Source organism: Elephantulus edwardii, unplaced genomic scaffold (assembly GCF_000299155.1).
Source record: "Elephantulus edwardii isolate Elephantulus edwardi_28Jun2011 unplaced genomic scaffold, EleEdw1.0 scaffold00136, whole genome shotgun sequence".
Taxonomy (NCBI): Eukaryota; Metazoa; Chordata; class Mammalia; order Macroscelidea; family Macroscelididae; genus Elephantulus; species Elephantulus edwardii.
In genome coordinates, this window is record NW_006399886.1 from 3157648 (window position 1) to 3184250 (window position 26603).

A 26603-nucleotide genomic window follows, 5' to 3' on the forward strand; every position below is an offset into this window, starting at 1 on the left:
AGATTTTCCCAGTGCAATTCATCTTTTGATTTCCTCATTGTTGGTATCGAGAGTGTTGATTGTTGAGCCAAGCAAACTGATGCTGTTAACAGTCTCAGTCTTTTCACCATCCATCGTGATGCCGCCAACTGGCCCAGTAGTGAGAGTCTTTGTTTTCTTCATGCTTAGCTTCAGTCCATATTGAAGTCCACAGTCTTTGCCTTTTTGCAGCCAATGTATCAGACCCTACTCAGTTTCAGCAAGCAAGATTGGATCATCTGCATAATACAAGTTGTTGATGAGTCTCTCTCCAACCCATAGATCAATAGGAATCATATAAAAATACAACATATATGAATTATTTTATGAAACAATGTAAATGAAAGATTATAGAAAACAAAATTTATAAAATGAAATAGCATAAGTGGATTACTGTAATTCATTTTTAAAAGTCTGAGGGATGAGAGTAACCCTTCTGTAAACAGAACAAAAAAAGTCAGAAAATATGCATGTAAGGGTTTTATCTTTTATCCATAACTATTCAATCTATATACTAAGTAATTTTTTTGAGATGTTGGACTATGTGAAAAAGAATATAGTGTTAGGTTTGAATAAAAATCCATAAACAATCTGAGTTATGAAGATGATATAACCTTGCTTGCAGAAAGTAAAAAAGACTTGACACACTTGCTGCAGAAGATCAAAGACTGCATCCTAAATTGTGTATTATTTCTCAATATCTAGAAAACAAGAAAAATATGTTCTCAATTATTTCATTTTACTTGGATCCATAATCAACACTCATTGTAGTAGCAATCAAGAAATCAAATACATTGGGAAAGAGTGCAATCAAGGACCTCTCCAAATTTTTAAGGTGTAAGGATGACAGTTTTAAGACTAAGGTGTGACTGATCCAATCCATGGTGTCTTAAATTGTGTCCAGTGTACCTAAAAGTTGGAAAATAAAAAAAAAGTTGGAGGATGAACAAAGAAGAATCACTGTCTTTTAATCGTGATGTTGAAGTATATGGAATAGTCCACGAATTATCACAAGGACAAATAAATACTATAAATTGCATGGGAAGTGCTGACTCATCTTTCTCTCACAGAGCAGTTGATATATTTGAACCCCCGCCTTTGGGTTGGTAGCACAACCACTTAACTAGTAGACCAATGGATCTCCATAAAATTATATGTAGAGTGTAAAAATAAAGTTACATACTAAAACTTCTAAAAGTATATCAGATTGAACATGAAAATTTAATGATGATTAAGTGCATACCTCTGACAGTATAAAAAAGATCACTTAATGGCATTTTATTTTATTTTTAAATTTTTTATTGTAATGGTAATGAAAGTTTGCAGAAGGGGCTTTCATTTATCCATTCTTGTAGATTTTCCTTTTACTATCCCCTCTCCCTCTCTGTCTCTTTTTAGTTCATTCATTGTTGCACATCCTCTGCCTTCCTCTTTCCCTTTCCCATGCTTAGTCCAGTTTGCAATAAACCTTTGGTTCTAGATTGTTGTCATGCATTAATACCTAATCATATATTCTTTTAAACAGTTCTTTCCAGCATTTATTTCAATGCATCACTCATTATCTACCCACTTTCTGTCTATTCCCTCCCAAATTCCTACATTAACCTTCTGTTACTCAGTATTTGTCCTTTTATGACTGAGAAATTTTACTCAACATAATGTCCTCCACACTCACTTTTATAGTGTAATATTTTACAAATTTGTTGTTTTTCAATGCTGCTTAATATTCCATTGTGTGAATGTACCGCAGTTTTTCTATCCATTCATTTGTTTTTTGGAACTGGGGTTGCTTTTATCTCTTTGCTATTGTGAATAACGCTATAATAAACATTGGTATACATAAATTTATTTGAGTGAAAGCTCTGGTTTCTTTAGGGTGTATTCTCAATAGTGGAATTGTTAGGTCAAACATTATTTCTATTTCCAATCTTTTGAGAAAGTGCCACTATAAAAGACATAGAAAATAAATATTTATGGTCTTAAATATTGGCTTAATTTTTTCATGAATTAATTTACCTTTTGCAAACATTGTTGTTGTTATATGTCATCAAGTCGCTTGCGACTCATAGCGACCCTAAGTACAAGAGACCTAAACGTTGCTCTATCCTGTGCCAATCGCACTGCCTCTGACACACCCATCGCAATTACCCCAGTCACTGAATCAATCCACCTCATAGAGGGTCTTCCCCTCCTGGGCTGTCCCTCCACTCTCCCAAGCATGATGTCCCTCTTCAATGACATGTCCCTCCTTACAACATGTCCATAGTATGTCAGACGAAGCTCCAGAAACCTTGCCTCCAAGGAGCAACCTGGTTTAACCCTCTCCAGAATGAATCTGTTTGTTTTCTTGGCAGTCCAGGGTACATTCAATACTCTTCTCCAGCACCACAGCTCAAAGGCATCAATTCCCCTTCTGCCCTCCCTAGTCATTGTCCAACTCTCTGATGCATAACAAGTGATTGCAAAGATGATAAACTGTATCAGATGCATCTTAGTCTCCAGAGTGACACCATTACTCTTCAGTACTTTGGAGAGGTCCCTAACAGCAGACTTTCCCATCGCAATAGGTTTTTTGATTTCTTGGCTACTGGTGCCAAGAGTGTTGACCATGGAGTCAAGCAGAGTAAAGTTGTTACAATCTCAATCTCTTCACCATCCATCCTGATGTTGCCAATTGGTCCAGTGGTGAGAATCTTTGTCTTCTTGACATTGAGCCTCAGTCCATACTGAAGGCTGCAGTCCTTGACCCTCTGCACCAAGTGCATGAGGTCCTCCTTGGTTTCAGCAAGCAGGGTTGTGTCATCTGCATAACGCAGATTGTTAATAGATCTTCCACCAATCCTGACATCATACTTCTCCTCATACAGCCCAGCCTCTCAGATTATCTGCTCTGCATGCAGGTTGAAAAGGTGTGGAGACAGGAAACATCCCTGGTGTACTCATTTCCCAATTTTGAACCATGCAGTGTTTCCCTGTTCTATTCTGATGACTGACTCTTGGTCCAAGTATAGGTTTCTCATTAGCATGACCAAGTGTTCTGGATTCCCATTCTCCTCAGAGTCAGCCACAGTTTGTTATGATCCACACAGTCAAATGCCTTTGCATAATCAATGAAACACAGATAGACATTCTTCTGGTATACCCTGCTTTCAGCTAAGATCCATCTAACATCAGCTACAATATCCCTAGTACCACGACCCCTTCTAACCCTGCCTGGACTTCTGGCAGTTCTCTGCTGATGTGCTGTTCCAGTCATTTTTGCATAATCTTCAGTAGAATCTTGCTTGCATGTGAATTCAATGATATTTTTCTATAGTTACCACATTCTGTTGGGTCACCGTTCTTTGGAATGAAAACAAATACAGATCTCTTCCAGTCAGTTGGCCAAGTGGTTGTTCTCCAGATTTCTTGGCACAACTGGGTGAGCACATTCAGGGAAGCATCTGTTAGCTGAAATATCTCAATTGGTATACCATCTATTCCTGGGGCCTTATTTTTTGCTATTTCCTTCAAAATAGCTTGAACTTCTTCTTTCATCACCATAGGCTCTTGCTCAAGTGTTATTTCATTAAATTCTTCTGTGTCTGCCAGTTACTTTTGGTACAGTGACTCAGTATATTCTTACCATCTTCTTTTAATACTTCCTGGGTCATTTAATATTCTGCCGAAAGCATCCTTGATTATAGCAACTCGAGGTTTGAATTTGTTCTTCAGTTCCTTGAGTTTAAGAAATGCTGAGCGAGTTCGGCCCTTTTGATTTTCCGACTCCAGCTCCTTGCACATTTCATTGTAATAGTTTGTTTTGTCATCCCGTGCTGCCTTTATAAATCTTCTATTCAAATCTTTAGTATCTTGAATTTTTCCTTGTGCTTTGGCTTCTCTGCACTCCAGTGCAATTTCAGAGCTTCTTCTTTCTTCCATTTTGGTCTTTTTTTTTTCTCTTTTGTCTTTGTGATGACCATTTGACCTCTTCCTGGATAATACAGTTGACATCCTCCCACAACTCATTAGGTCTTCGCTCATTAGTGTTCAAGTCTCAAACCTGTTCCTGAGATGTTTCTGAAATTCAGGTGGGATGAACTCAAAGTCATATTTTGGTTCTCATGGATTCATTTTAATTTTCCTCAGCTTCAGCTTGAACTTGCATATGAGTAGTTGGTGGTCTGTTCCACAATCAGCTCCTGGCCTAGGTTTCACAGCTGATATGGAGCTCCTCCAGCGGTTCTTTCCACAGATGTATTCGATCTGATTCCTATGCATACCATCAGGTGAAATTATGTCTATAACCTGTGTTTATATTTCTTATAAAATGTATTTGCAATGAATAAGTCATTGGTGGTGCAAAAGTCAGTCATTCTATCTCCAGCTTCATTTCTGTCACCAACTCCATGTTTTCCAACTACTGATTCTTCTTCTCTGTTCCTTACTTTTGCATTCCACTCATCCATTATTATCAATGCATCTTGATTGCATGTTTGATCGATCTCTGGCTGTAAAAGTTGGTAAAAATAATCTATTTCTTCTTCTTTGGCTCTGGTCTTTGGTTCATATATCTGAATGATAGTGGTGTTCATTGGAGTTCCTTGTAAGCGTATAGATATTATCCTGTCACTCACAATGTTGTACTTTTTTAACTATGAAAGCAGCCCCATTTTTTCTCGCTTTTTCATCTCCAGAGTAATATATGATCATCTGATTCAAAATGCCCCGTGCCAGTCCATCTTATCTCTCCAAGTGCCTAGTATGTCAATATTTATGTGTTCCATTTCTTTCTTAACAATATTTAATTTTCCTACATTCAAACTATTAGTGTAAAAAAGTCATAGCAGAAAAAAAATAGCCCATAATGGACATAGCAGCTTTCTTTTAAATTTCCAATTTTTTTATAGCCTAAGCCAAATTTAGTTTCTACTAAATTTGTTAATAACCTGGTTTTACATGATTTGACATTAAAGCATCCATAGGACAAATAAGAGATTAATGAGGAAAAAATTATATTTGTGTATATTTACATATATACATATAAATATATCCATGTACAATATATATATATATATATAAAAGTTTTAACAATTATGTGTCGTTTTCAAAATATCACTACTATAACTAGAGATTTCTTTAGTAAATCTATGAATCGCCTTCAATATACCTTCTAGATTATAAAATATAATGTTAGGCTTGTAACTAAACTAAGTTGACCAGAAATACCCAAGGACATTTAGAAACACTTACTTTGCCAGAAGGAATTTTGACATATCTTCACTTGGGAGGAAGTGGCCTTTGCCAGTTGCCACAGGTTCACAACTCTCCTTCGTTTGTTTCAGAAGCCTGAGGGTGATTTGAGGACTGATGCTTTGGCACCTCCCTAGAGAGTCTCGTTAAATTGAGAAGAAAATAATCACCATAAATCACACATGATAGCTTGAAACTCAACATTTTTCATATAACTCAAGGGCTACTCACACCACGACACATGAGTGGCATGCAATAATAAGGTACACGTACTTCCAATTATCAAGTCAGGGTGGTCTCAGAAGAGACAAAGGTTTTTAAATTGTTATATATGGCTTGAAAACTGCTGTTTAAGACTTGGGAAGAGGATAAAGAGGTTGTATCATGTTTATTTCTATGTATTTCATGATTTTGAAATTCCAGCCAATTGTATTGGAAACAGAGGGAAATTGTGCAAACTATCTGTGGAGTTTTGTCGAGATAGTTATAGGGAGCTGTGTTGCTAACACAAAGGCAGCATTTCTCTGTGTGATTTTTGTCTCTGAAAACCTGCTGGAGTGTCAGCTGTGAATTGGTCTGACTCAAGATACATTAAATCAATAACATTTTTTTTTTTCAGTAAAGCCACTGAATAGATTCAAATGATCAGCTTTCAGGTTAGCAACCAGTCACAAACTGTTTTTATCACTGAAGATGCTTCCATTCACAATATTCTTTCAATTCTCAAGCCTGTTGTTGTAGTGCCTTATTGACTTAGAACTGACGCACCCATAGGTGACTCTCTAGCTGGTTTTCAGAGGCAGTAAATCGTCCCAGGAGAAGATGGCTGATCTTTCTCTTACAAAGTACTTGATGTTTTCAAACTGTATACCTTTGGGATGACAGCATCATTGTTTGCCATTATACCACCTGAGCTACTTATTCACAAGCTTAGGGACACACTAAATAGATTCTCAAAATGCCCTAGATAATACAGTGTAAAAATAATACTAATGTTGCTCTGTTGTAACTAAATATCCCTATAGTAAAAAGGTGAATTCTGCATAAATTAGTTTACAATTTTTAAAGAGTTTTATTATAACATTATTTACATTTTTTCTTATATTTCATGAACTATTATCTGCCTTATTGCTAAACAGAGCCCACCCACAGATTTTAAAAATAGAGTTTTTAATGTCTTAAAATTGTTTTAATTGTAAAAGCAATTAGCATTTTGTCAAACATCAAGAAGACTCACAGTAAATACTTTGTGTTTATTTTCCTGCTTATTTTAAGCAGGTGACATTTAGCAATAAATGCTATGCATTAAGAGATTTAGTTTCTGATTCTGTATTGAAATTATGAATCAACTTTAAGGTCTATTGTATTTAATGCTGCTGACTTCATTAATAGGAAGTTGTCTTTTTAAAAATTTTCAGAAATAAGAATCAATGCAGTCATTTGTTTGAAAGGAGTTGTAACTTAATTACTATTTAACTTTGATGTATGGATTATATTTGATCAGAAAAGCTGCACCTTCAACTGAACCTAATGCTGAAATTATTTTCATTAGATTATAGCTTTCCAGATTTTGATAAAACAATATCTTGATATTTGTGTATTTGTCATCTTTTGAGTTTCTAATATACTTGTTAAAATAATGTCTTCTGATATTCATAAACTTCCTCTAATCCTTAGTGATTTTATGTTTGTATAAGCTATTTCAGTATATGAAATATCCTTGTGATTTGGTAACCCTCTTTAGTTAAACTAAGACCAGTACATCAGTCAAAATCTGCCTATAAACTATGACATAATGACAAAATAACCAAGTGATTTCCTAATGTTAAAATCATTTTTACGGGGTGTCCAGGATGGCTGACTAGGAAGATACACTCTTTACAACAAAGACATAAGAAGCCGGGTGAAACAAAGCCTGGAACTCAGAGTTGCAAAGGAAAAGGTAAAGAAGTAGGTCAAATATTGAATAAGGGAAGACACTTAGTAAATCTTGTAAACAAGGGAGCATAAAAGGCTGAATTGTCAACAGTTTGAGTACAAAATGGTCGTTTGGGATTACTACAAACAACATTCCCTTTGGGGATGGATCCAATGAGGAAGGAATGGTAGTAGGGAAGTGTGGACATGGCGACAAAAATGACATCAAATGATTGAGTTTTGTGTGCTCAATGATTTATTCATAGCATATAACTTAGTGACTTCTCACATGGACCTTACTTGAAGGCATAGGTATCATATTGATTATATTTGCTAGAATCGTTGAAGAAGCAAAATGTCTGTGGTCAAAATCAGACCAAGTGTCAATTGTGGAATAGACCATCAAATACTCATGTGCATTGAAACTAAAGAAAATTAAAACTACTCCACAGGAGGCACACTATGACCTTGAGATTATTCCAGTTGAATTTAAGATTCATCTCAAGAACAGCTTTGAGGCAGAAGAGCAGAGGAACAGTGATATCAAAGATATCATCCATGGAGAGAGCAAAAGATCATTACAAGAAATGAAGAAGAAGATGAAACCAAAACGCATGTCAAAAGAGACTATGAGTGTGCAACGAGTTAATGGAAATCCAAAGTCTCTGTAAACTTTCATTAAGATAAATTTTAAAAGGGGAAAAAGGAAATTATGACAATTTCATTAAAGCATTAAGATGACCAAAACAAAAGGAAGAGAGATGTCAAAGCAGAAGAGCTGAGTAGACCATGTCAAAGGGTAACTTGAAAGGATAAAGCAAAATGTGCAAAGAGCTGAAGTCAGAGGATAAAAAAAGATGAACTCACAAACACTTCTCAAGCTGAGAGAACTGAAAAACAAATTTAAGACTCAAGTTGCAATACTGAGAGATGCTATGGGCGTATTCCTGAATGATCCAGGAAGCATCAAAAGATGGAAGGAATACACAGCATCGCTACACCAAAAAGAAGTGATGGATATGAAAAACAATTCAGGAAGTACCATATTAATAAAAGGCAATGGTGATGATGACTGAATATTGTACAAGCAGGTTATACACATGTATTTCATCTGATTGTATGCATAGGAATCACATCGATTACATTTGTGGAAAAACGGCTGGAGAAGCTCAATATCAGCTGTGAAAACGAGGCCAGGAGCTGATTGTGGAACAGAACACCAACTACTCATACGCAAGTTCAAGCTGAAGCTGAGGAAAATTAAACCAAATCCACAGGAGCCAAAATATGACTTTGATTTCATCCCACCTGAATTTCAGAATCACCTCAGGAACAGGTTTGAGGCCTTGAACACTAATAAGCAAAGACCAGATGAGTTGTGGGAGGATGTCAAATGTATCATCCAGGAAGAGTGCAAACAGTCATTACAAAGACAGAAGAGGAAGAAAAGACCAAAATGGATGTCAGAAGAAACTCTGAAGATTGCACTGGAGTGTAGAGAAGCCAAAGCACAAGGAAGAGTTCAAGACACTAAAGAGCTGAACAGAAGATTCCAAAGAAGGGTGACCCCACAGAGTCTGGAAACTACAGAACAATATCACTGATTTCACATGCAAGCAAGATTCTACTGAAGATTATGCAAAAATGACTGGAACAGCACATCAACAGAGAATTTCCAGAAGTCCAGGCTTGGTTTAGAAGGGGTTGTAGTACTAGGGTTATTGTAGCTGATGTTAGATGGATCTTAGCTGAAAGCAGGGAATACCAGAGGAATGTCTATCTGTGTTTCATTAATTATGCAAAGGCATTTGACTGTGTGGATCATAACAAACTGTGGTTGAAGAATGGGAATCCCAGAACACACTTGATCGTGCTAATGAGAAACCTACACTTGGACCAAGAGGCAGTTGTCAGAACAGAGCAAGGTAACACCGCATGGCTCAAAATTGGGAAGGGTGTATGTCAGTGATGTGTCCTATCTCCACACCTTTTCAACCTGTATGCAGAGTAGATTATCCGAGAGGCTGGGCTCTATGAGGAGAAGTGTGGCATCAGGATTGGTGGAAGATCTATTAACAATCTGCGTTATGCAGATGACACAACCCTGCTTGCTGAAACCAAGGAGGACCTCATGCACTTGGTGCAGAGGGTCAAGGACTGCAGCCTTCAGTATGGACTGAGACTCCGTGTCAAGAAGACAAAGATTCTCACCACTGGGGCAATTGGCAGCATCAGGACGGATGGCGAAGAGATTAAGATTGCTCACAGCTTCAGTTTGCTCGGCTCCATGGTCAACACTCTTGGCACCAGTAGCCAGGTAATCAAAAAACATATTGTGATGGGAAAGGCTGCTGTTAGGGACCTCTCTAAAGTACTCAAGATCAATGGTGTCTGTCTGGAGATTAAGGTGCGCCTGATACAAGCTATGGCCTTTGCAATCACTTGTTGTGCATCAGAGAGTTGGACAATGACTAGGGAGGATAGAAGTATAATTGATGCCTTTGAGCTGTGGTGCTGGAGAAGAGTATTGTATGTACCCTGGACTGCAAAGAAAACAAACAGATTCATCCTGGAGAGGGTTAAACCAGGCTACTCCTTGGAGGCAAGGATTCTGGGGCTTCGTCTGACATACTTTGGACATGTTGTAAGGAGAGACAGGTCCTTGGAGAGCGGCAACATGCTTGATAGGGGGGAGGGACAGCCCAGGAGGGGAAGACCCTCTATGAGGTGGATTGATTCAGTGACTGGGGTAATCGGGATGGGTGTGTCAGAGGCAATGCGATTGGCACAGAATAGAGCAGGGTTTAGGGCTGTTGTACATAGGATCACAAACGACTCGACTGCACATAACAACAACAACAATAACAACAATCGTGATGAAAGATGAAGTTCAAACAGCACTAAGGGCGTTGGCAAAAAATAAGGCCAAAGGAATCGATGGAATACCAATAGACATGTTTAAACTAAGAGATGAAGTGCTGGATGTGCTCACCAGTTTATTCCAGGAAATTTGGAGAACAGCTACCTGGCTGACTGACTGACTGGAGGTGATCAATATTTGTTCCTATTCCCAAGAAAGATGATTCAGTGAAACGTGCAAAGTATCAAACTATATTTAATATCTCATGCAAACAAAATATTATTGAAGAGCATTCAAAATAAACTATAACAGTACAGTGATAGGAAACTACCAGAAGTATAGCATAATTTAGAAGAGGCTGCAGCACCAGGGATATCATTGCTGCTATCAGATGGATACTGGATGAAAACAGAGAATACCAGAAGAATGTGTTTTCTTGACCATGCAAAGGCATTTGTCTGCATACATCATGACAAATTACGGCTCACATTGAGAATAATAAGGATCCATGAACCCTTATTTGTGCTCATGCAGAACCTATACATAGGCAAACAGAGCAAGGGTTTAAAATCAGAAAGAGTGTGCACCGGGATTGTATCTTTTCTCCACACCTATTAATTCTGTATGCTGAGGAAATAATTCATGAAGCTGGACTCTATGAAGAGGAGTGTGGCATCAGGATTGGAGGAAGGCTCAATAAAACAATCTGATATATTAAAGACACAACTTTGTTCGCTAAAAGTGAGGAGGATATGAAAAACTTCCTACAGAAGATCAAGGACTAGAGCCTTCTGTGTAGATTACATCTCCATATCAAGAAGATAAGATCCTCACCACAGACCCAACAGTTAGCATTATGATAGATGGAGAAAAGGTTGAAGTTGTTAATGGTTTCATCTTGCTTGTATCAACAGTCAACATCCTTGGTACCAGCAGTCAGCAAATAGAGAGACATATTACATTGGGCAAGTCTGTTGTCTTAGACCTCTCCAAAATACAGAACGGCAATTATATCAGTTTGGAGACTAAGTTGCACCTAATTCAGACCATGGTCATTTCAGGCATCTGTTAAGCATCAGACGGCTGGAAAATGAATAAGGATAACAGAAAAAAGAAATGATTCCTTTAAGTTGTGTTGGTGGAGAAGAGCACTAAATATACCACAAAACAAAACAAAACAACCAACCCAAGCACACACACAAACATCAACAAACTCAAAGCAAATGAGCAAAAGATAGATTCTGGAAAAGATGCAGCTAGAGTGCTATTGGAGGCAAGGATGGGGACACTTTTTCTTTCATATTTTGGTCTTGTATTTAGGCAAGGCTGTTTCTTATAAAAGGACATCATGCATGGAAAGATGGAGAGTGAGCAAAGAAGAGGAAGAAGAAATGGATTGACACTACACCTTCAGCAATAGGCTCTAGTGTCTCAGAGATAATGAGAATGGCACAGGATAAGGCAAGTTTCAGGTTTTCTGTTCATAGGGTCTCTATGAGTCATAGTTGACTAAAGGGCACCTAACAAAGACAACAATAACAACTTGCTCACACCTGCCCTGGCGTCCATATTCTATGACCAGAAAGGTATATCTCTCCTATTCTGCATATTTTCCTAGTGAGCAGAACTTTGGGTTTCTAGTGTCCTTGAGCATCATCAATCAATCAATGCTGTGTCACTTCTTTTTCATTCTATTTTTTCCTTTAAAAATTTCATTTTTCTTCTCTTTTTTTTTTCTCTGATTCTCTTTTTTTTTAACAAAAAAAAAAATTAATCCTCTACCCTTTTGGTAAGAAGTGGTGTAGCAATCTAGAAGTCATGCTGTTCAAATCCACTAGCTGCTCTACAGAAGGATGGGCAGGCTACTCCTGTGCCATTTCCACTGCCTCTGAAAACCTGCTGGAGGTTAAGTTATGGGTTGGTTTTGAATAGACGGCACACAATAGCAACAGAGCAATAATAGCAACAGTACCTCTCTTCCCAGCTCCTCCATCAGCAGAATCTGTGACTGTCCTCGCAGTCACTGTTGACACTCCTGAAGAGCAAGTGCTGTCTTTTACAGGACAGATAGATTTGTGAGGTGGCACTTGTGCCATTAATGTGCTATTTTCTTTTTATCTTTTTCAGAGCTCTTCTCTCTTCCTTTTTCTATTTCCCCCTTCTTTTATTTTTGTTCTTTCTTATGACCTTTGTGATGATTACTGTTTTGTGTCAATGTTGGCGTGATCTTTGTTGTTGCTGTGTACTGTTGAGTTAGAACAAACTCATAGCTGATTTCCAATGCATTTTCAAAGGCGTGTAATTGAACAGGGGGAGATTACCTATCTTTCTCTCATGGAGCATCTGGTGGATTGCAATCTCGTGCCTTTAGAATTACAACATAGTTTCTTACCACTAGGCCACCAGACATCCCTTGATCCTTAGTATAGCTATTCTATAGATTGTAAATTCTAATCTCTGTGATGTAAATAAGGCAGGATTATAAGTGACTTTGTAAATATGTTATTAACATTATCTGATTAAGATTAATACTCCTCAGGTGAGTGTCTTTTATGACATGACAGAGTGAATACAGCCAACACAATACTATAATGAACAGAAATGCATAAAAGCACAATCCAGATTATTATTACCAAAATGGCAGTAGTTTCAACATGCTAGAGGAATTCAAAAGCAGAATAGAAAAGACAGAACAGAAAGTCAGGGAAATGGAAGACAACAACCTCAATAGGAACATACTAACAGAGAAAACAGAAGAAAAAATGAAGAAAACATTTGAATCATGTGGATAACATCAAAGGAACCATCTATGTATATTTAGAATCCCAGAACACTAAGGGGTGCAGAGAAAGCACTAAGAAAATTGAGAAAGGGGTACTAGAATAAAACTTCCCAGGCATTATGGGAAATGAGGAAATACACATTTCAAAAGCTCAGCAAAACACAAACAGAATAGATCTCAAAAGAAAACCATCAAGACATATTATAGTCAAATATTTCAAAATCAAAGATAAGGATTGAATACTAACAACAACATGAGACAGAGTCGCCTAAAAGAGAACCAATTACACTAAGTTCTGATTTCTTTCCAGAAACCATGTGAGCAAGAAGACAATAGGCTGGCATATCCAGAAGAATGAAAGAAAACAGTTTTCAGTCAAAGATCCTATACCTAGCAAAGTGGTACATCAGATATGAGGGAGATATTAGATATAATATCAGGATAACAGGAACTAAAGGAATTTGTAAAAACAAGATCAATTCTATAAAAAATTCTAAAGGAAGTCCTTCACATAGCAACACTAAAGAAAAGTAGATGGATAATACAAACTAGAAACAGCAGAAAAAGAAACACAGCATTATGGCAGTGATAAAACTTTGCCTGTCAATAATCGCAGTTAATGTGAATAGAATAAATGCACCAGTTAAGAGGAAAAAAGATCGGCTAAACATCAAAGAGTGAAAAAAATTACACTAGGTGTATGTAATACACAAAAAAGCAAGAGTAGAGATACTAATGTCTCATAGCTTAGACGTCAGGATGAAAACCACCATAAAAAATAAGGAATGGCATTATGGAATGATTAAAGGCATAGTAGACCAAGAAGACATTACCTTGGTCAACATCTATGCACCAAATGATAGACCTACAAAACACATAAAACAACAGTTATCAGACTTGAAGAAAGAATTAGACAGCACCACAATAGTGGTAGGAGTCTTTAACACATCACTCTAACAAAAGAACAGGTCAACTTGAAACAAACTTAACAAAGATGCAGAAGATCTAAACCATAGAATGAGGCAACTTGCCCTTTTGGATATACTGAGGGTACTGCACCCAACCAAAAACAAATTTACTTTCTTTTGAAGTGTACATGGTACATTCTCTATTATAGGAGCATAATTCTTAATAATTCTCATTTTCCTTAGTCTTAGTCTTTATTGATACGATACGGCTAGTAATATCAATATGTGATTTGAAAACTATCATTTGGATGTATAATATAGGGGCTGTCATATTGTAGTAAGTTTTGAATCTGGCTGCTAACCATATGATTAACTATGTGAATCCACCAGGGACTCTTGGGGAAGAATATGGTCAATATCAATAAAGATATATAGAGAGCCATGGAAACCGTATCAAACTCAAACTCACTGTCCCTGGCATTTGTTTCAACTCATGACTACTCCATGATGTTTCTGAGGCTATAAATGACAGTAGAAGAAGATTACTCATCTTTCTCCAATGGAGCCACTGATGTATTTGATAATAAGAGACTTAAAGCGTGTTGATTGACATGCAACTTAATATGATTGTAGCCATGAAAGCTCCCTTGGGAACCAAATGGAGAGATATTATAAGTAGGATTCCAGTCAATGGGCAGAAGATTTTGGTTTGTTTTATTTCTAAGATACGTATGTGTTGTTATTATTTTACATTACTAAACTTTGTTTTGAGTGGAAAGTTATTTATCTTAAAGAAAAATGCCTAAGAACTTTACTTAGAATAGTTCCCGATGTTTTTATACAACCTAAAACATTTATAAATGTAGTTTAGTGTATGGATAAGAAAATTACTCTCATGATAATTTTTTTAAAATCAGAAATTTCCAAGCAAAAAGCACTGCTTTAGAAAGTGCTGCATATTTGTAGCAACACATATGCATTCTACCAATCAGCTAAGACATTGGAAACAACATGAAGAGATAGTGTTTGAATTTCTGTAACTCCTGATGTGGCAGATTTAAAAGTTGCTTCCCAAACAGACCTTGAAGATGTGTAAAATTTGGTGCTTGATGGATCTTCGCACCTGTTCAAAAGATCCCCTTCCTATCATTCAGTTATTCCTATGTTTAAGAGTTTTCTGAAAATAAATGATAACATTCTGAAAGACTGGAGGAAGGATGAGTATCAATTATAGACCTGGTTAAGACACAGTCTCCCTCATCAGCATGCAAGAAGATGAGCTCAAGCAGCTTCTTTATTTGATGCCACAGTAAATGTGGCAGGTCTGTTACAGGATATTCCAATACGATGATGGTCATGTCATTTGGATTTACAAGCCATCTGCTGAGAAGACCTACTTTCCTCTGCTATGATTTCAATACATTATAAGGAACAACCTAAAATTTTGCCTCTTTCTTAGGTTATTTGCTTCTATAATACTCTTCTGAACTTGCACTAAACATGATTTATTTCTCTGACTTAATGGAAGACATGCACTTCCTAAAAAGACAGGAAAGTTTGTGTAAAGTCTACTGGTTTCATGTAAAAATGGACCATGTACACTTTATTTTCTTTTTAAAGACAAAAATAAATAAGGGAAAGGAGACAGTAAATTATATAACAACATAAAAAATGAAAGAATAACTAAGCATTAAATAAAGGCCGAAATGTATAAATTTATTCTCACCCAGACAAATTCAAGCTGCAATATATAGTCCATTGTTGATTTATGTTTCTAATATAGTTGCATGTTATTCCACAAATAATCTAACTTTTAACATGATAGTATTTTTGAGGAAATCTTAACTGCCACTTGTCTAGTTAATAGCCTATTAGAGTCAAATCTCTTTAAAGTATGTACCTATTAGGTGTATTGATGAATTTTAATAATTTTAAATTATATAGAATGTGAGCTGAAATGAACTCTGATTCTGTGTGATAATTTCAGTTTAAAAATAGACTAATAGAAGGTTTCTCTTAGGAAATAAGCACACAAGCAACATATTTTAAAACGACAGTTTTCAGAGGAAAACACCATTCTCTGTCCTTGCTTTAGTTGAATTTCTCATATACATTTATTAACTTTTGGAAATAGGTTTGTTGAAAGTGCCCACTTTGATTTTGAGAAGCAGTTTTTTCTGTGTTGTTAAACAGTGTAGTTAATTTCACACCATCATTGCTGTGTAGAGTCAAGTCAGAACTAAGCAATAGCTGACCCTCCAGCAGGTTTGCAGAGACAGTCAACTGCACAGGAAGATTGCCCAATGAGGCAAATGAACACCATCAATTTGCCCTACCTGGTTTTCACAAATAAACGAAACAGACTTGTATTTTACCTTTAGTACAATTGCACTAATGAATCTAAGTTGCACACAGCAACAATCCCCAAGCTATAACTGTTTTAAGTATTATTTTAGTTATCTAGTACTGCTAAAAGAGAAATACCACAACCGACCAACAGGCCATTTATAATCTTACAACTGAAGAATTTAGACAGACAAATTTAGGGTGGCAGTTCTTGGAAAAACCTTTCTCTTTTTGCTGGCTAGAGGGAAATGCCTTTATCTCCTTTTAGTTCTGTTTTTCATTTCCTTAAAGATGTCATAAGACCTGGTATCTATCCTCCTCTCCTCTGCTTGATTTTTCGTTATTTTTTTCTGTCTACTTTTTTATAACCAAAAAACTATTGATCTAAACCACATTTTACACCCATACTGTCTCATTAATTCAGATTATAAACCTGAATATAAAGCTACAATTTGCAATATTATTTTGGGAATATTTCGGCCTAATGTTGGGAGTGTTGTGTGTCACTAAGTTAGAACCTATTCTGACCTAAACTTCCAGGGACTTTTCAGAGGCTATTAATCTTAGGGGTGATTGGCCATCCTTTTCCCATGGAGGATCTGGTGGATTGAACGCCTTTGTGACTGTAGAGTAATTTCATATCACTAGGCCACCAGAGAAAATAAGTACTGTTAACCATTAATTAAATAGCTGTGAAGAAAATAAATTTAGGTTTTATGGATCTAATAATGTACTATGGAAGGATTTAAATAAATAAGACAAGACTTTTTTTTTAAATATAAAAGCAGAATCAGGAAATTCACTGACTCCTTTTAAATGAATATATATATGGAGGAAGTTCTGGTAGCATACAGTCAAGTGACGACTGACTCACAGATGACCACCAACCACCAACAGGCTTTCAAAGAATATAAAAATCATATATGTGTGTGGAGATATGTGTGCATATTTAAATACGATATTGTTGATGTTAGGTGCCATCAAGTCGAGTATGACACACCTGAACTCTGCTCTATTCTGTGCCACTCTCACAATTCCTGACACACTAGTGTTCATTGCAGCAGTCATCATGTCAATATACTTGGTCAAGGGTATTTCTCTCCTTCACCAACCCTCCACTTTTCCAAGTGTTATGTCTCTCTCCAAAGAAAAGACTCTTCTAGCAATATTCTCAAAGTATGTGAGATGAAGCCTCATCATTCTTGACTCCAAAGAGCACTCCAGGTGCACCCTTTCTGAGACATATTTGTTTGTTCTCCTGGCTGTCCATGGGATAATCAGTCATTTTCTTTAATGCCATAGCTCAAATGCATCTTTCCCCCCACCCCCATCATCTTTATTCATTATCCTGCTCTCAGATGCACAGCGAGTGATTGGAAAGAACATGGCCTGACTCAGACCTACCTTAGAACTCAAATTGAATCATTGCACCTCAATTTGGAGAAGTCCTTAACTGCAGACTTTCCGACTATAATATATCTTCTTATTTTCTGACTATTGGTACCAAGGGTGTTAACTGTGGATTCAAGTAAGATGAAGTTGTTGCCAGTCTCAATCTTTTCTCAATTGATCATTGTGTTGCCTATTGTTTCAGTGTTAAGAATCTTTGTCTTCTTGACAATGAAGTGCAATCCATATTGAATGCTGTTTTATTTGATCCTCTGCAATAAATGCTTTAAGTCCTCCCCACTATCAGCAAGCAAGCTTGCATCATTTGTTTAACCAGGTTGTTTATGAGTCTCCCTCTGATCCTAATGCCAACTTCTTAAATAATTTCCTAAGCATGCAGATTGAATAGATATGGAGAGAAAATACAAGCTTGACACATTCCCTTCCCAACTTTAAACCATCAGATTGGCAGCATCATGATAGATGTTGAAGAGACTGAGATTGTTAACAGTTTTAGTATGCTTAGCTTCACAATCAACCCTCTTGGTACCAGAAGCCAGGAAATTAAAAGACAAATTGCACTGGAGAAAGTCTGCTGTCAGAGATTTCTCCAAATTATTGAAGAGCAACGATGTCAGTCTGGAAACTAAGGTCCACATGATCCAGGCCATAGTCTTGGCAATTACTTGTTATGCATCAGAAAGCAGGACAATGACTAGGTTTAAAAGAAGAAAAATTGATGTCTTTGAGCTGCGATGTTGGTGAAGAGTATTGACTATCCTAAGGACTTTTAGGAGAACAAACAGGTTCATTTTAGAAAGGGGTGAGATCAGGCTGTTCCTTGGAGGCTTGGATTCAGAAGCTTCATCTGGTACACTTTGGATATTTTGCAAGGTGGGACCAGTGCATGGAGAGGGATTTCATGCTTGGGAGGGTGGAGGGACAGCACAAGAGAGGAACACTCTCTATGACATGGATTAAATCAGTGACTTGGGTAATGGGTGTAGGTGTGTCACAGACAATAAAATTGGCACCGTATAGAGCAGGGTTTAGGGCTGTTGTACATTGGGTCACTATGAATCACAAGTGACTTAACAACAACATACAACAACATAACAACAACAACAAATTTTCCCTTGCTCTGTTTTCACAATAGCCTCCTAGTCTAGGTATAGGTTTCACATGAGCACAATTAAGTGCTCTGTGACTCCCATTCTTCTCAATGTTAGCCATATCTTATTATGATCCATGGAGTAAAATGCCTTTGTCCAGTCAATAAAGCATAACTAGACATTATTCTGGTATTCTTTACTTTTGGACAGGATCCATCTGACATCAGCGATGATATCTCTGGTGCCATGGGCTCTCCTAAACCATGCATAAACTTCTGACAGTTCTGTATCTATGGACTATTAGAGTAGGGTTTTTTTTTAGTTTTGTTTTGTTGGGTTTTTTTTTTCCCCTAGTAGTTTTTTAATGATGAGCTCACCAGTACATTCCAGAAAATTTGGCGGACAGCTCTCTTTCCAGTGGTCCACATTTCTTCCTATTCCCAACAAATATGATCCATCAGAATGTGGAAACTCTAGAACAGTATCATTACTATCACATGCAAGCAAAATACTGCTGAAGAGTGTTAAAAAATGCCTAGAAAAGTATATATATATATATCAGAAGTCCAAGTAGAATGTTTAAATATATGTATACATATATGTTGTTCTTATCTTTATACGTGTGTGTGTGGTTGCTATACATAGTCTAGTTGGAATAAACACATAGCTGACCTTCTAGCAGGTTTTCAGAGGCAAAAAATAAAACTGAAGAGAAGAGATTGTCCATCTTCCATCTTTCACTGTGTAGCAGTTAGTAGGTTGGCAGTGCAACTTCTTACCACTAAGCCACTACACTAGGTATGCACATGTATTCTAGATGTATGAGTTTCTATGAATTATAATTAACTTAATAGCATCTGCCAATAACACACACACACACACACACACACACACACACACACACACGACATGAGGCCTGGTGTTATAGTGGGTTGACTGTAGAACTGCTAAATGACAGATCAGTGGTTCAGATTCATCAGTAATTCTATGGGAGAATAATGAGGCAGTGTTTTAAGATTTACAATCTTAGAAGCATTAAAGAGGGTTACAATGGGTGAAAATTAAATCATAGGCAATGAGTTTTATATTTATATAAAAATGTAACTAGCAACAACTAGTCAAACTCTAATTTCACGTGAAAACTTATTATTACATAGTCAAAGTGATGGCACTGCCTATTAGTCCTGTGGTAAGCATCTTTGCTTTCCTGACATCGAGATGAAATCCATACTAAAGGCTGCATTCCTTGATCTTTTGCAACAAGTGCTTCAAGTTCTCCTCACTTTTAGCAAATGAGGTTGCGTCATCATCATGACACCAGATATTGATGAATCTCCTTCCAATCCTGATGCTGCAATCTTCTTCATAGAGTCCAGCTTCAAGGATAATTTGCTCAGCATACAGATTGAATAGGTATGGAGAGAAAATACAACCCTGAAGCACCCCCTTCCCTATTCCAAACCATGCAGTGTTCCCCTGCTTTGTTCGCCCAACAGCCTCCTAGTCCAGGTATAGGTTTGACATGAGCACAATCAAGTGCTCCGCTATTCCCATTCTTTTCTGTGTCAGCCACAGCTTGTCATGATCTACACAGTAAAAGGCCATTGCATAGTCAGTAAAGCATAAATAGACATTCTTTTGGTATTCCTTACTTTCAGCCAGGAGCCACCTGACATCAGCAATGATATCTCTGGTGCCACAGCCTCTTCTACATCCTACTTGAACGTCTGATAATTTCCTATCTATGTACTGTTCCAGCCTTTCTTGAATGTTTTTCAGCAATATTTTGATACTGGACCAATAGGCAGAGTCATGATGGATGGAGAGGAGATTGAAACTGTCAACAACTTCATCCTGCTTGGATCCACACGTAACACCTTTGGTGCCAGCAGTCAGGAAATGAGACATATTGCACTAGGAAAATCTACAGTTAGGGACTTTTCCGAATTATTGACGAGTAGTGATGCCAGTTTGAATACCAAGGTGAGAATGATTCAGGCCATAGTCTTGTTGATTATTTGCCATGAATCAAAGAGCTGGATAATTAATAAAGATGGCAGAAAAAAAAATGATGCCTATTAGCTGTGATGTTGGAGAAGAGCACTGAACATCCTATGGATGACCAAGAGAATTAATAGATATGTTTTGGAGAGGGTGAAGTCAGAGTGTTCTTTGGAGACAAGAATGATGAGGTTTCGCTTCACATACTTTGGACATGTTGCTAGGAGGTGCTATTTCTTGGAGAAAGACATGATGATGGAAAGGTTGGAGGGTCCATGAAGGAGAGGAAGATCTTCAACCAGATGAATTGACATGGTAAGTGCTGGAATGGGCTTTTGTTTGTCAAGAAGTGTGAGGATGGTGCAGGACAGAACACGGCTTAGATTTTTTGTCCCTAGCGTTGCTATGAGTCATACTTGAGTCAAAGGCACTTAACAACAACAACAACATGCTGAAGGAGGACATTCAGGCTGCTCTAAGGAATTGGCAAAAAAATCAAGCCCCAAGAATTGACAGCATATATTGACATATATCAACAAGCAAATGTTGCCCTAGACATGTTCACCAGCTTTTGCCAAGAAAACAAGAGGACAGTCTCCTGGCCAAATGACTGAAATAGATCAACATTTATTCCCATTACAAAACAAAAGGTGACCTTACAGAGTATGGAAATTATCAAACAATATCAATAAAACCACATACAAGCAAGATCCTGCTGAAAAATATAAAAAAAATTCCTGAAATAGCACATCAGCAGAGAAATTCCAGGTATGCTGGCTAGGTTTAGAAGAGGTAATGGCATAAAGGACATTATAAGCAATACTAAATGAATCCTAGATGAAAGCAAGAAGTACCAGAGAAATGTCTATCTGTGGTTCATTGACTATAAAGGCATTTGACTGTGTGGACTGCAACTAACTGTGGCTAACTCTGAGAAGAATGAGAATCACAGAATACATAATTGTGCTTATGTGAAACCTATACTTGGGCCAGGAAGCATTATTAGAATAGAGCAAGAAAACACTGTATAGGTCATAATCAGGAAACACATATGTCAGGGATGCATCCTATGTTCATGCCTTTTAAGTCTATATACAGAACAGATAATCTGGGTGGCTAGGCTCCATGAGGAGGAATGTGGCATCTTGATTGGAGTAAGACTCATCAACAACCTATGTTATGGAGATGATACAACCTGGCTTGCCAAAATTGAGGAGTACCTGAGGCATTTGCTGCAGAAGGTCAAGGATTGCAGCCTTCAATATGGATTAAAGCTCAACATCAAGAAAAAAAAAGATTCTCGCCACTGGGCCAATTGACAGGATCATCATAGATGGAGAAGACTTTGAGATTGTTTAACAGCTTCACTTTGTCTGGTTCCACAATCACCACTCTCATTATCAGGAGCCAGGAAATTAAAAAAAAAACAAACAAAACACAAAAACAAATCACATTGAGAAAATCTGCTGTCAGGGACTCTTCAGTGTACTTAAGAGCAATGGTGTCAGTCTAGAGACTAAGGTGCACCTGATACAGGCCATGGTCTTCACAATTATGCATCAGAGAGCTGGGTAATGACTAAGCATGGCAGAAGAAGAATAGATGCCTTTGAATTATGGTGCTACAGAAGAATATTGAATGTACTGTTACAAGAACAAATAGGTCTGTCTCAGAACGGGTCAAACCAGGCTTCTCCTTGGAGGCAAGTATTTTGAAGCTCCGTCTAACATACTTTGGGCATGCTGCAAGGAGGAACTGGTACTTACAGAGGGAGATTATGCTTGGAAAGATGGAGACACAGCTTAAGAGAGGAAGACAGGGAATGAGATGTATTGACTCAGTGACTGGAGTAACAGGGATAGGTATTTCAGAGACAATGAAATGGGCTGAAGATAGAGCAAGGTTTAGAGCTGTTGTACATAGGATTGCTATTAGTCTGGTTCAACTAGACAACAAGTAACGGCAACGACAAAAAATTTGAAAAATATGCATCATTATAAGTTTGTAGATTCTGTCCAGGTATTGTATATTGGCTAATACTGATGGGTCGCTTTTATTTTTGTGGCCATTCTTACATTGAATCACATAGCTTTTGAGTTATTTTCTGGACTAGGCTTTGAGAGGCGTCCTGAACCAAAATACCGATAAGCTATGTCTCCCCCTCAGATTTGCACAAGACACTATCTGAGACCACCTATTAATCATCTTAATCAAATGGCATCCATTCTTGCAAAATTCCATAGGCTTAATTAACAATCAAGCTTTTGTCTTTTACAAAGAACCACCACCACCATACCAGATACAGAAGAGACCTATGCTGACCTTGGAAATTATTGTATTGTGACAGCAGTGTGGTGCAAAAGGAAAAACAGAGACACAGAGTCACAAACCTTAACAGAAGCTCAGTGGCAAGGATTTTTCCTCAGCACTGCTTCAGTCAATCTTTCTCTAAAGCTGGTACCTGGTATTTGGACTTACCTTCTCCTATATGTGAGACGGGCAACACCAAGAGAGACCTGTAACAGAGTGTTGTGTGAGACATCACAGAACTGACTTGTGGACTAAGCTATCATATCAAGTGATGGTTTGGGAATGGAGGGCTAGCCTGGTAAGTGGGAGTGCAAGGAATGTGGATTTAGCAGGAAAGCAAAGAGACAAGACACACATGCTTGGGTGGGGAAGGACAGTGGATGTATTGGTTAATTCCATAAGGGACGTGTCTTTCATCTGCATGGTACAGTGCTTGTTTGCCAGATATTGTTCTAAAGCTAAGAATCCACATTAAGACAGATTAGGAAGAAGGATTGACCACACACTTTTTAAAGTTGGGTTTTTTTTATATTTTTTGACCATCCACTTTGAAATATAAAAAGCCTCCGAAAATCCTATGTACAGTAGAGCACACTTAGAGTAGACTAACAGATATGGCAACTGAGGCTGAGCTCTCAAAGAAGTGTGAATAGAGGAAAATGGAATATTGTTAAGAAAGAAACGGAGCTCATAAATATTGACATATTAGGGATTAGTGAAATAAGATGGATTGGCATGGGACATTTCAGACAATCATATGACATATTACAATGGGGATGAAAAAGTTGGAAAAAATGGGGTTGCTTTCACAATTAAAATGGCTCTTTCTGGATACATCTTGAAATACAATATTTTGAGAGGACAATATTCATATGCATACAGTGAAGACCTGTTAATACCACTATCATTAAAATAGATGCACCAACAACCAGAGCCAAAGATAAGGATATAGATGATTTCTACAAACTGTTGCAGTCAGAAATTGATCAAATATGTAATCCAGATGCATCAATAATAATGGGTGACTGGAATGCAAAAGTTGGGAACCAGGAAGAAGGATCAGTAGTCAGAAAATATGAACAAGGTGATAGAGATGAGGCTGGGGACAGAATGATGGAATTCTGCACAATGGTTTATTCATTGCAAATACCTTTTATAAGAATAAATTCAGGCTATATACATGGATTTCACTGATGAAATGCACAGGAATCAAATAGATTATATCTGTGGAAGAAATCATTGGAGAAGTTCAATATAAGTGGTGAAAACTAGGACAGGTGCTGATTGTCGAACAGACCATTAACTGTGCAAGCTCAAATTAAAGCTAAAGAAGGTTCAATCATATCCACCAGAATAAAAATTTGGTCTTCAGTCTATCCACCTTGAATTTAAAAACCAACTCAGGAATAGTTATGAGGCCTTGACCACTAATGAATGAAGACTAGATGAGCTGTGGGAAGATATCAATAATATCATCCATGAAGAATCCAAATTGATGGGGGTGGGGGGAATGTAAGTGAAATAGAAAGAGTTTGTTCAAATTTGTATTTGAGTTTTGTAAATAAACTAGTAGAAAAATTTAAAAAAAAATTTAAAAAAATCCAAAAGATCATTAGAAAGAAGGAAGAAGAAGAAAAGACCAAAATTGTCAGGAGAGACTATGAATATTGCACTAGTACACCGAGAAGTCAAAGCAAAGAGAAAAAAAAATCAAGAAATTAAGAGCTGGATAGAATATTTCAAAGAGCTGTTTGGGAAGACAAGGTAAAATATTATAATGAAATGTACAAGAAGCTGGAGTTGGAAAATCAAACGGCCAAAGTCACTTGACACTTCTTAAGCTGAAGGAACTAAAGAACAAATTCAAGCCACGGGTTACAATGCTTAGGGATTCTATGGACAAAATATTAAATATTTTAGGAAGCATCGAAAGAAAATGAAAGAGTATAAAGAATTGGCGGACACAGAAGAATTTTAAGAAATAAGATATGATGAAGAGGCTATGCTGACGAAGGAGGAAGTTCAGGCTGCTCGGAAGGACTTGGTAAAAAATAAAGTTCCAGGGTTTTATGAAGTATCAACTGACTTATTTCAACAGACAGATGCTGCCCTGGATGTGCTCACCAGGTTGTGCCAAGAAATCTGGAGGACAACTACTTGCCCAACTGACTGAAAAAGATCCATATTTCTATTCCAAAAAAAAAGTGACCTGACAGAGTGTGGAAATTATTGAACCATACCACTAATATCACACACTAGCAGAATCCTGCTGAAGATTAACCAAAAAAGACTGAAACAGACAACTACCAGAAATACAAGCTGAGTTTAGAAGAGGTCGTGACACTAGAGACATTATTGCCAACGTCAGATGGATTTTAGCAGAAAGCAGAGAATATCAGAGGAATATCTATTAGTGGTTCATTGACTATGGAAAGGCATTTGACTGTGTGGACCACAACAAATTGTGGCTAACCTTGAGGAAAATAGGAATCCCAGAATCCTTGACTGTCCTCATGTAAAACTTATACTTGGACTGAGGAACAGTCTTCAGAACAGAGCAGGGAAACACTGCATGGTTCAAAATCAGGAAAGGAGTGCATCAGGGATGCATCCTGTCTCCATACCTTTTCAATCCATATGCAGAACAGATCCTTTAGGAGACTGGGCTTTATGAGAAGGAATATGGCATGAGGATTGGAGGAAAACTTATCAATAATGTACATTATGCAGATAATGCAACCTTGTTTGCTGAAACTGAAAAGGACTGAATTGCTTGCTACAAAAGGTTAAGGACTATAGTCTTCAATATGGATTGAAGCTCAACATCAAAAAGACAAAGATTCTCACCATTGTGTCAAATGGCAGCACCATGATGGATGGAGATGAGACTGAAGCTATTAACTTTTACAGCTTGTTCGATTCCACAATCGATACTCAGCAACAGAAATCCAGAAACCAAAAGACGAATGGCTTTAGGAAAATCTGCTGTCAGGAACCTCTCCAGAGTACTGAAAGGCAAAGATGTCAGTCTAGATACTAGGGTAAGCCTAATTCAGGTCATGGTCTTCGAAATTACTTGCTTGCTATATACATCAGAGAGCTGGACAATGATTAAGCATAACAGAAGAATTGATGCCTTCAAGTTGTGGTGTTGGAGAAGAGTCTTTAACATATCATGGACTGCCAAGAAAACAAATAGGTCTGTCTTGGAGAAAATGAAACCAAGTTTCTCCTTGGAGGCAAGGATTTTTAATTTCTGTCTGACATACTTTGACACATGTCCAGGAGAGACCAGTCCTTGGTGAAAGACATCATACTTAGAAGGGTGGAGGGACAGTACAAGACAAGGCGACCCAGGATAAGATAGATTGATACAGTAACTGGGGAAATGGGAGTTGGTGTGTCAAATATAGCTGCTCTACATAGGGTCGCTATGTATAGCAAGCAATTAGATAACAGCTAACAATAACAACAATCTCCTTGCTTGCCAAGAATGATGGAGAATGTGAAATAACAGCATGGGAGTTCACTTACACTAAAATTATGACCAAAATACTGTGCAAAACAAAAGTTAAGTAGGAAGAAGCAATATTTTAAATGATATAAAATAGACAAATATATACTTTTATTAAAAGGCATTGAATGTAAATTAAGAATCTTTATAAAAATGACATCTTTTTTTCTGAAAAACTTATGACTGTATTTGATTGAAAATAGAATATGGGGGG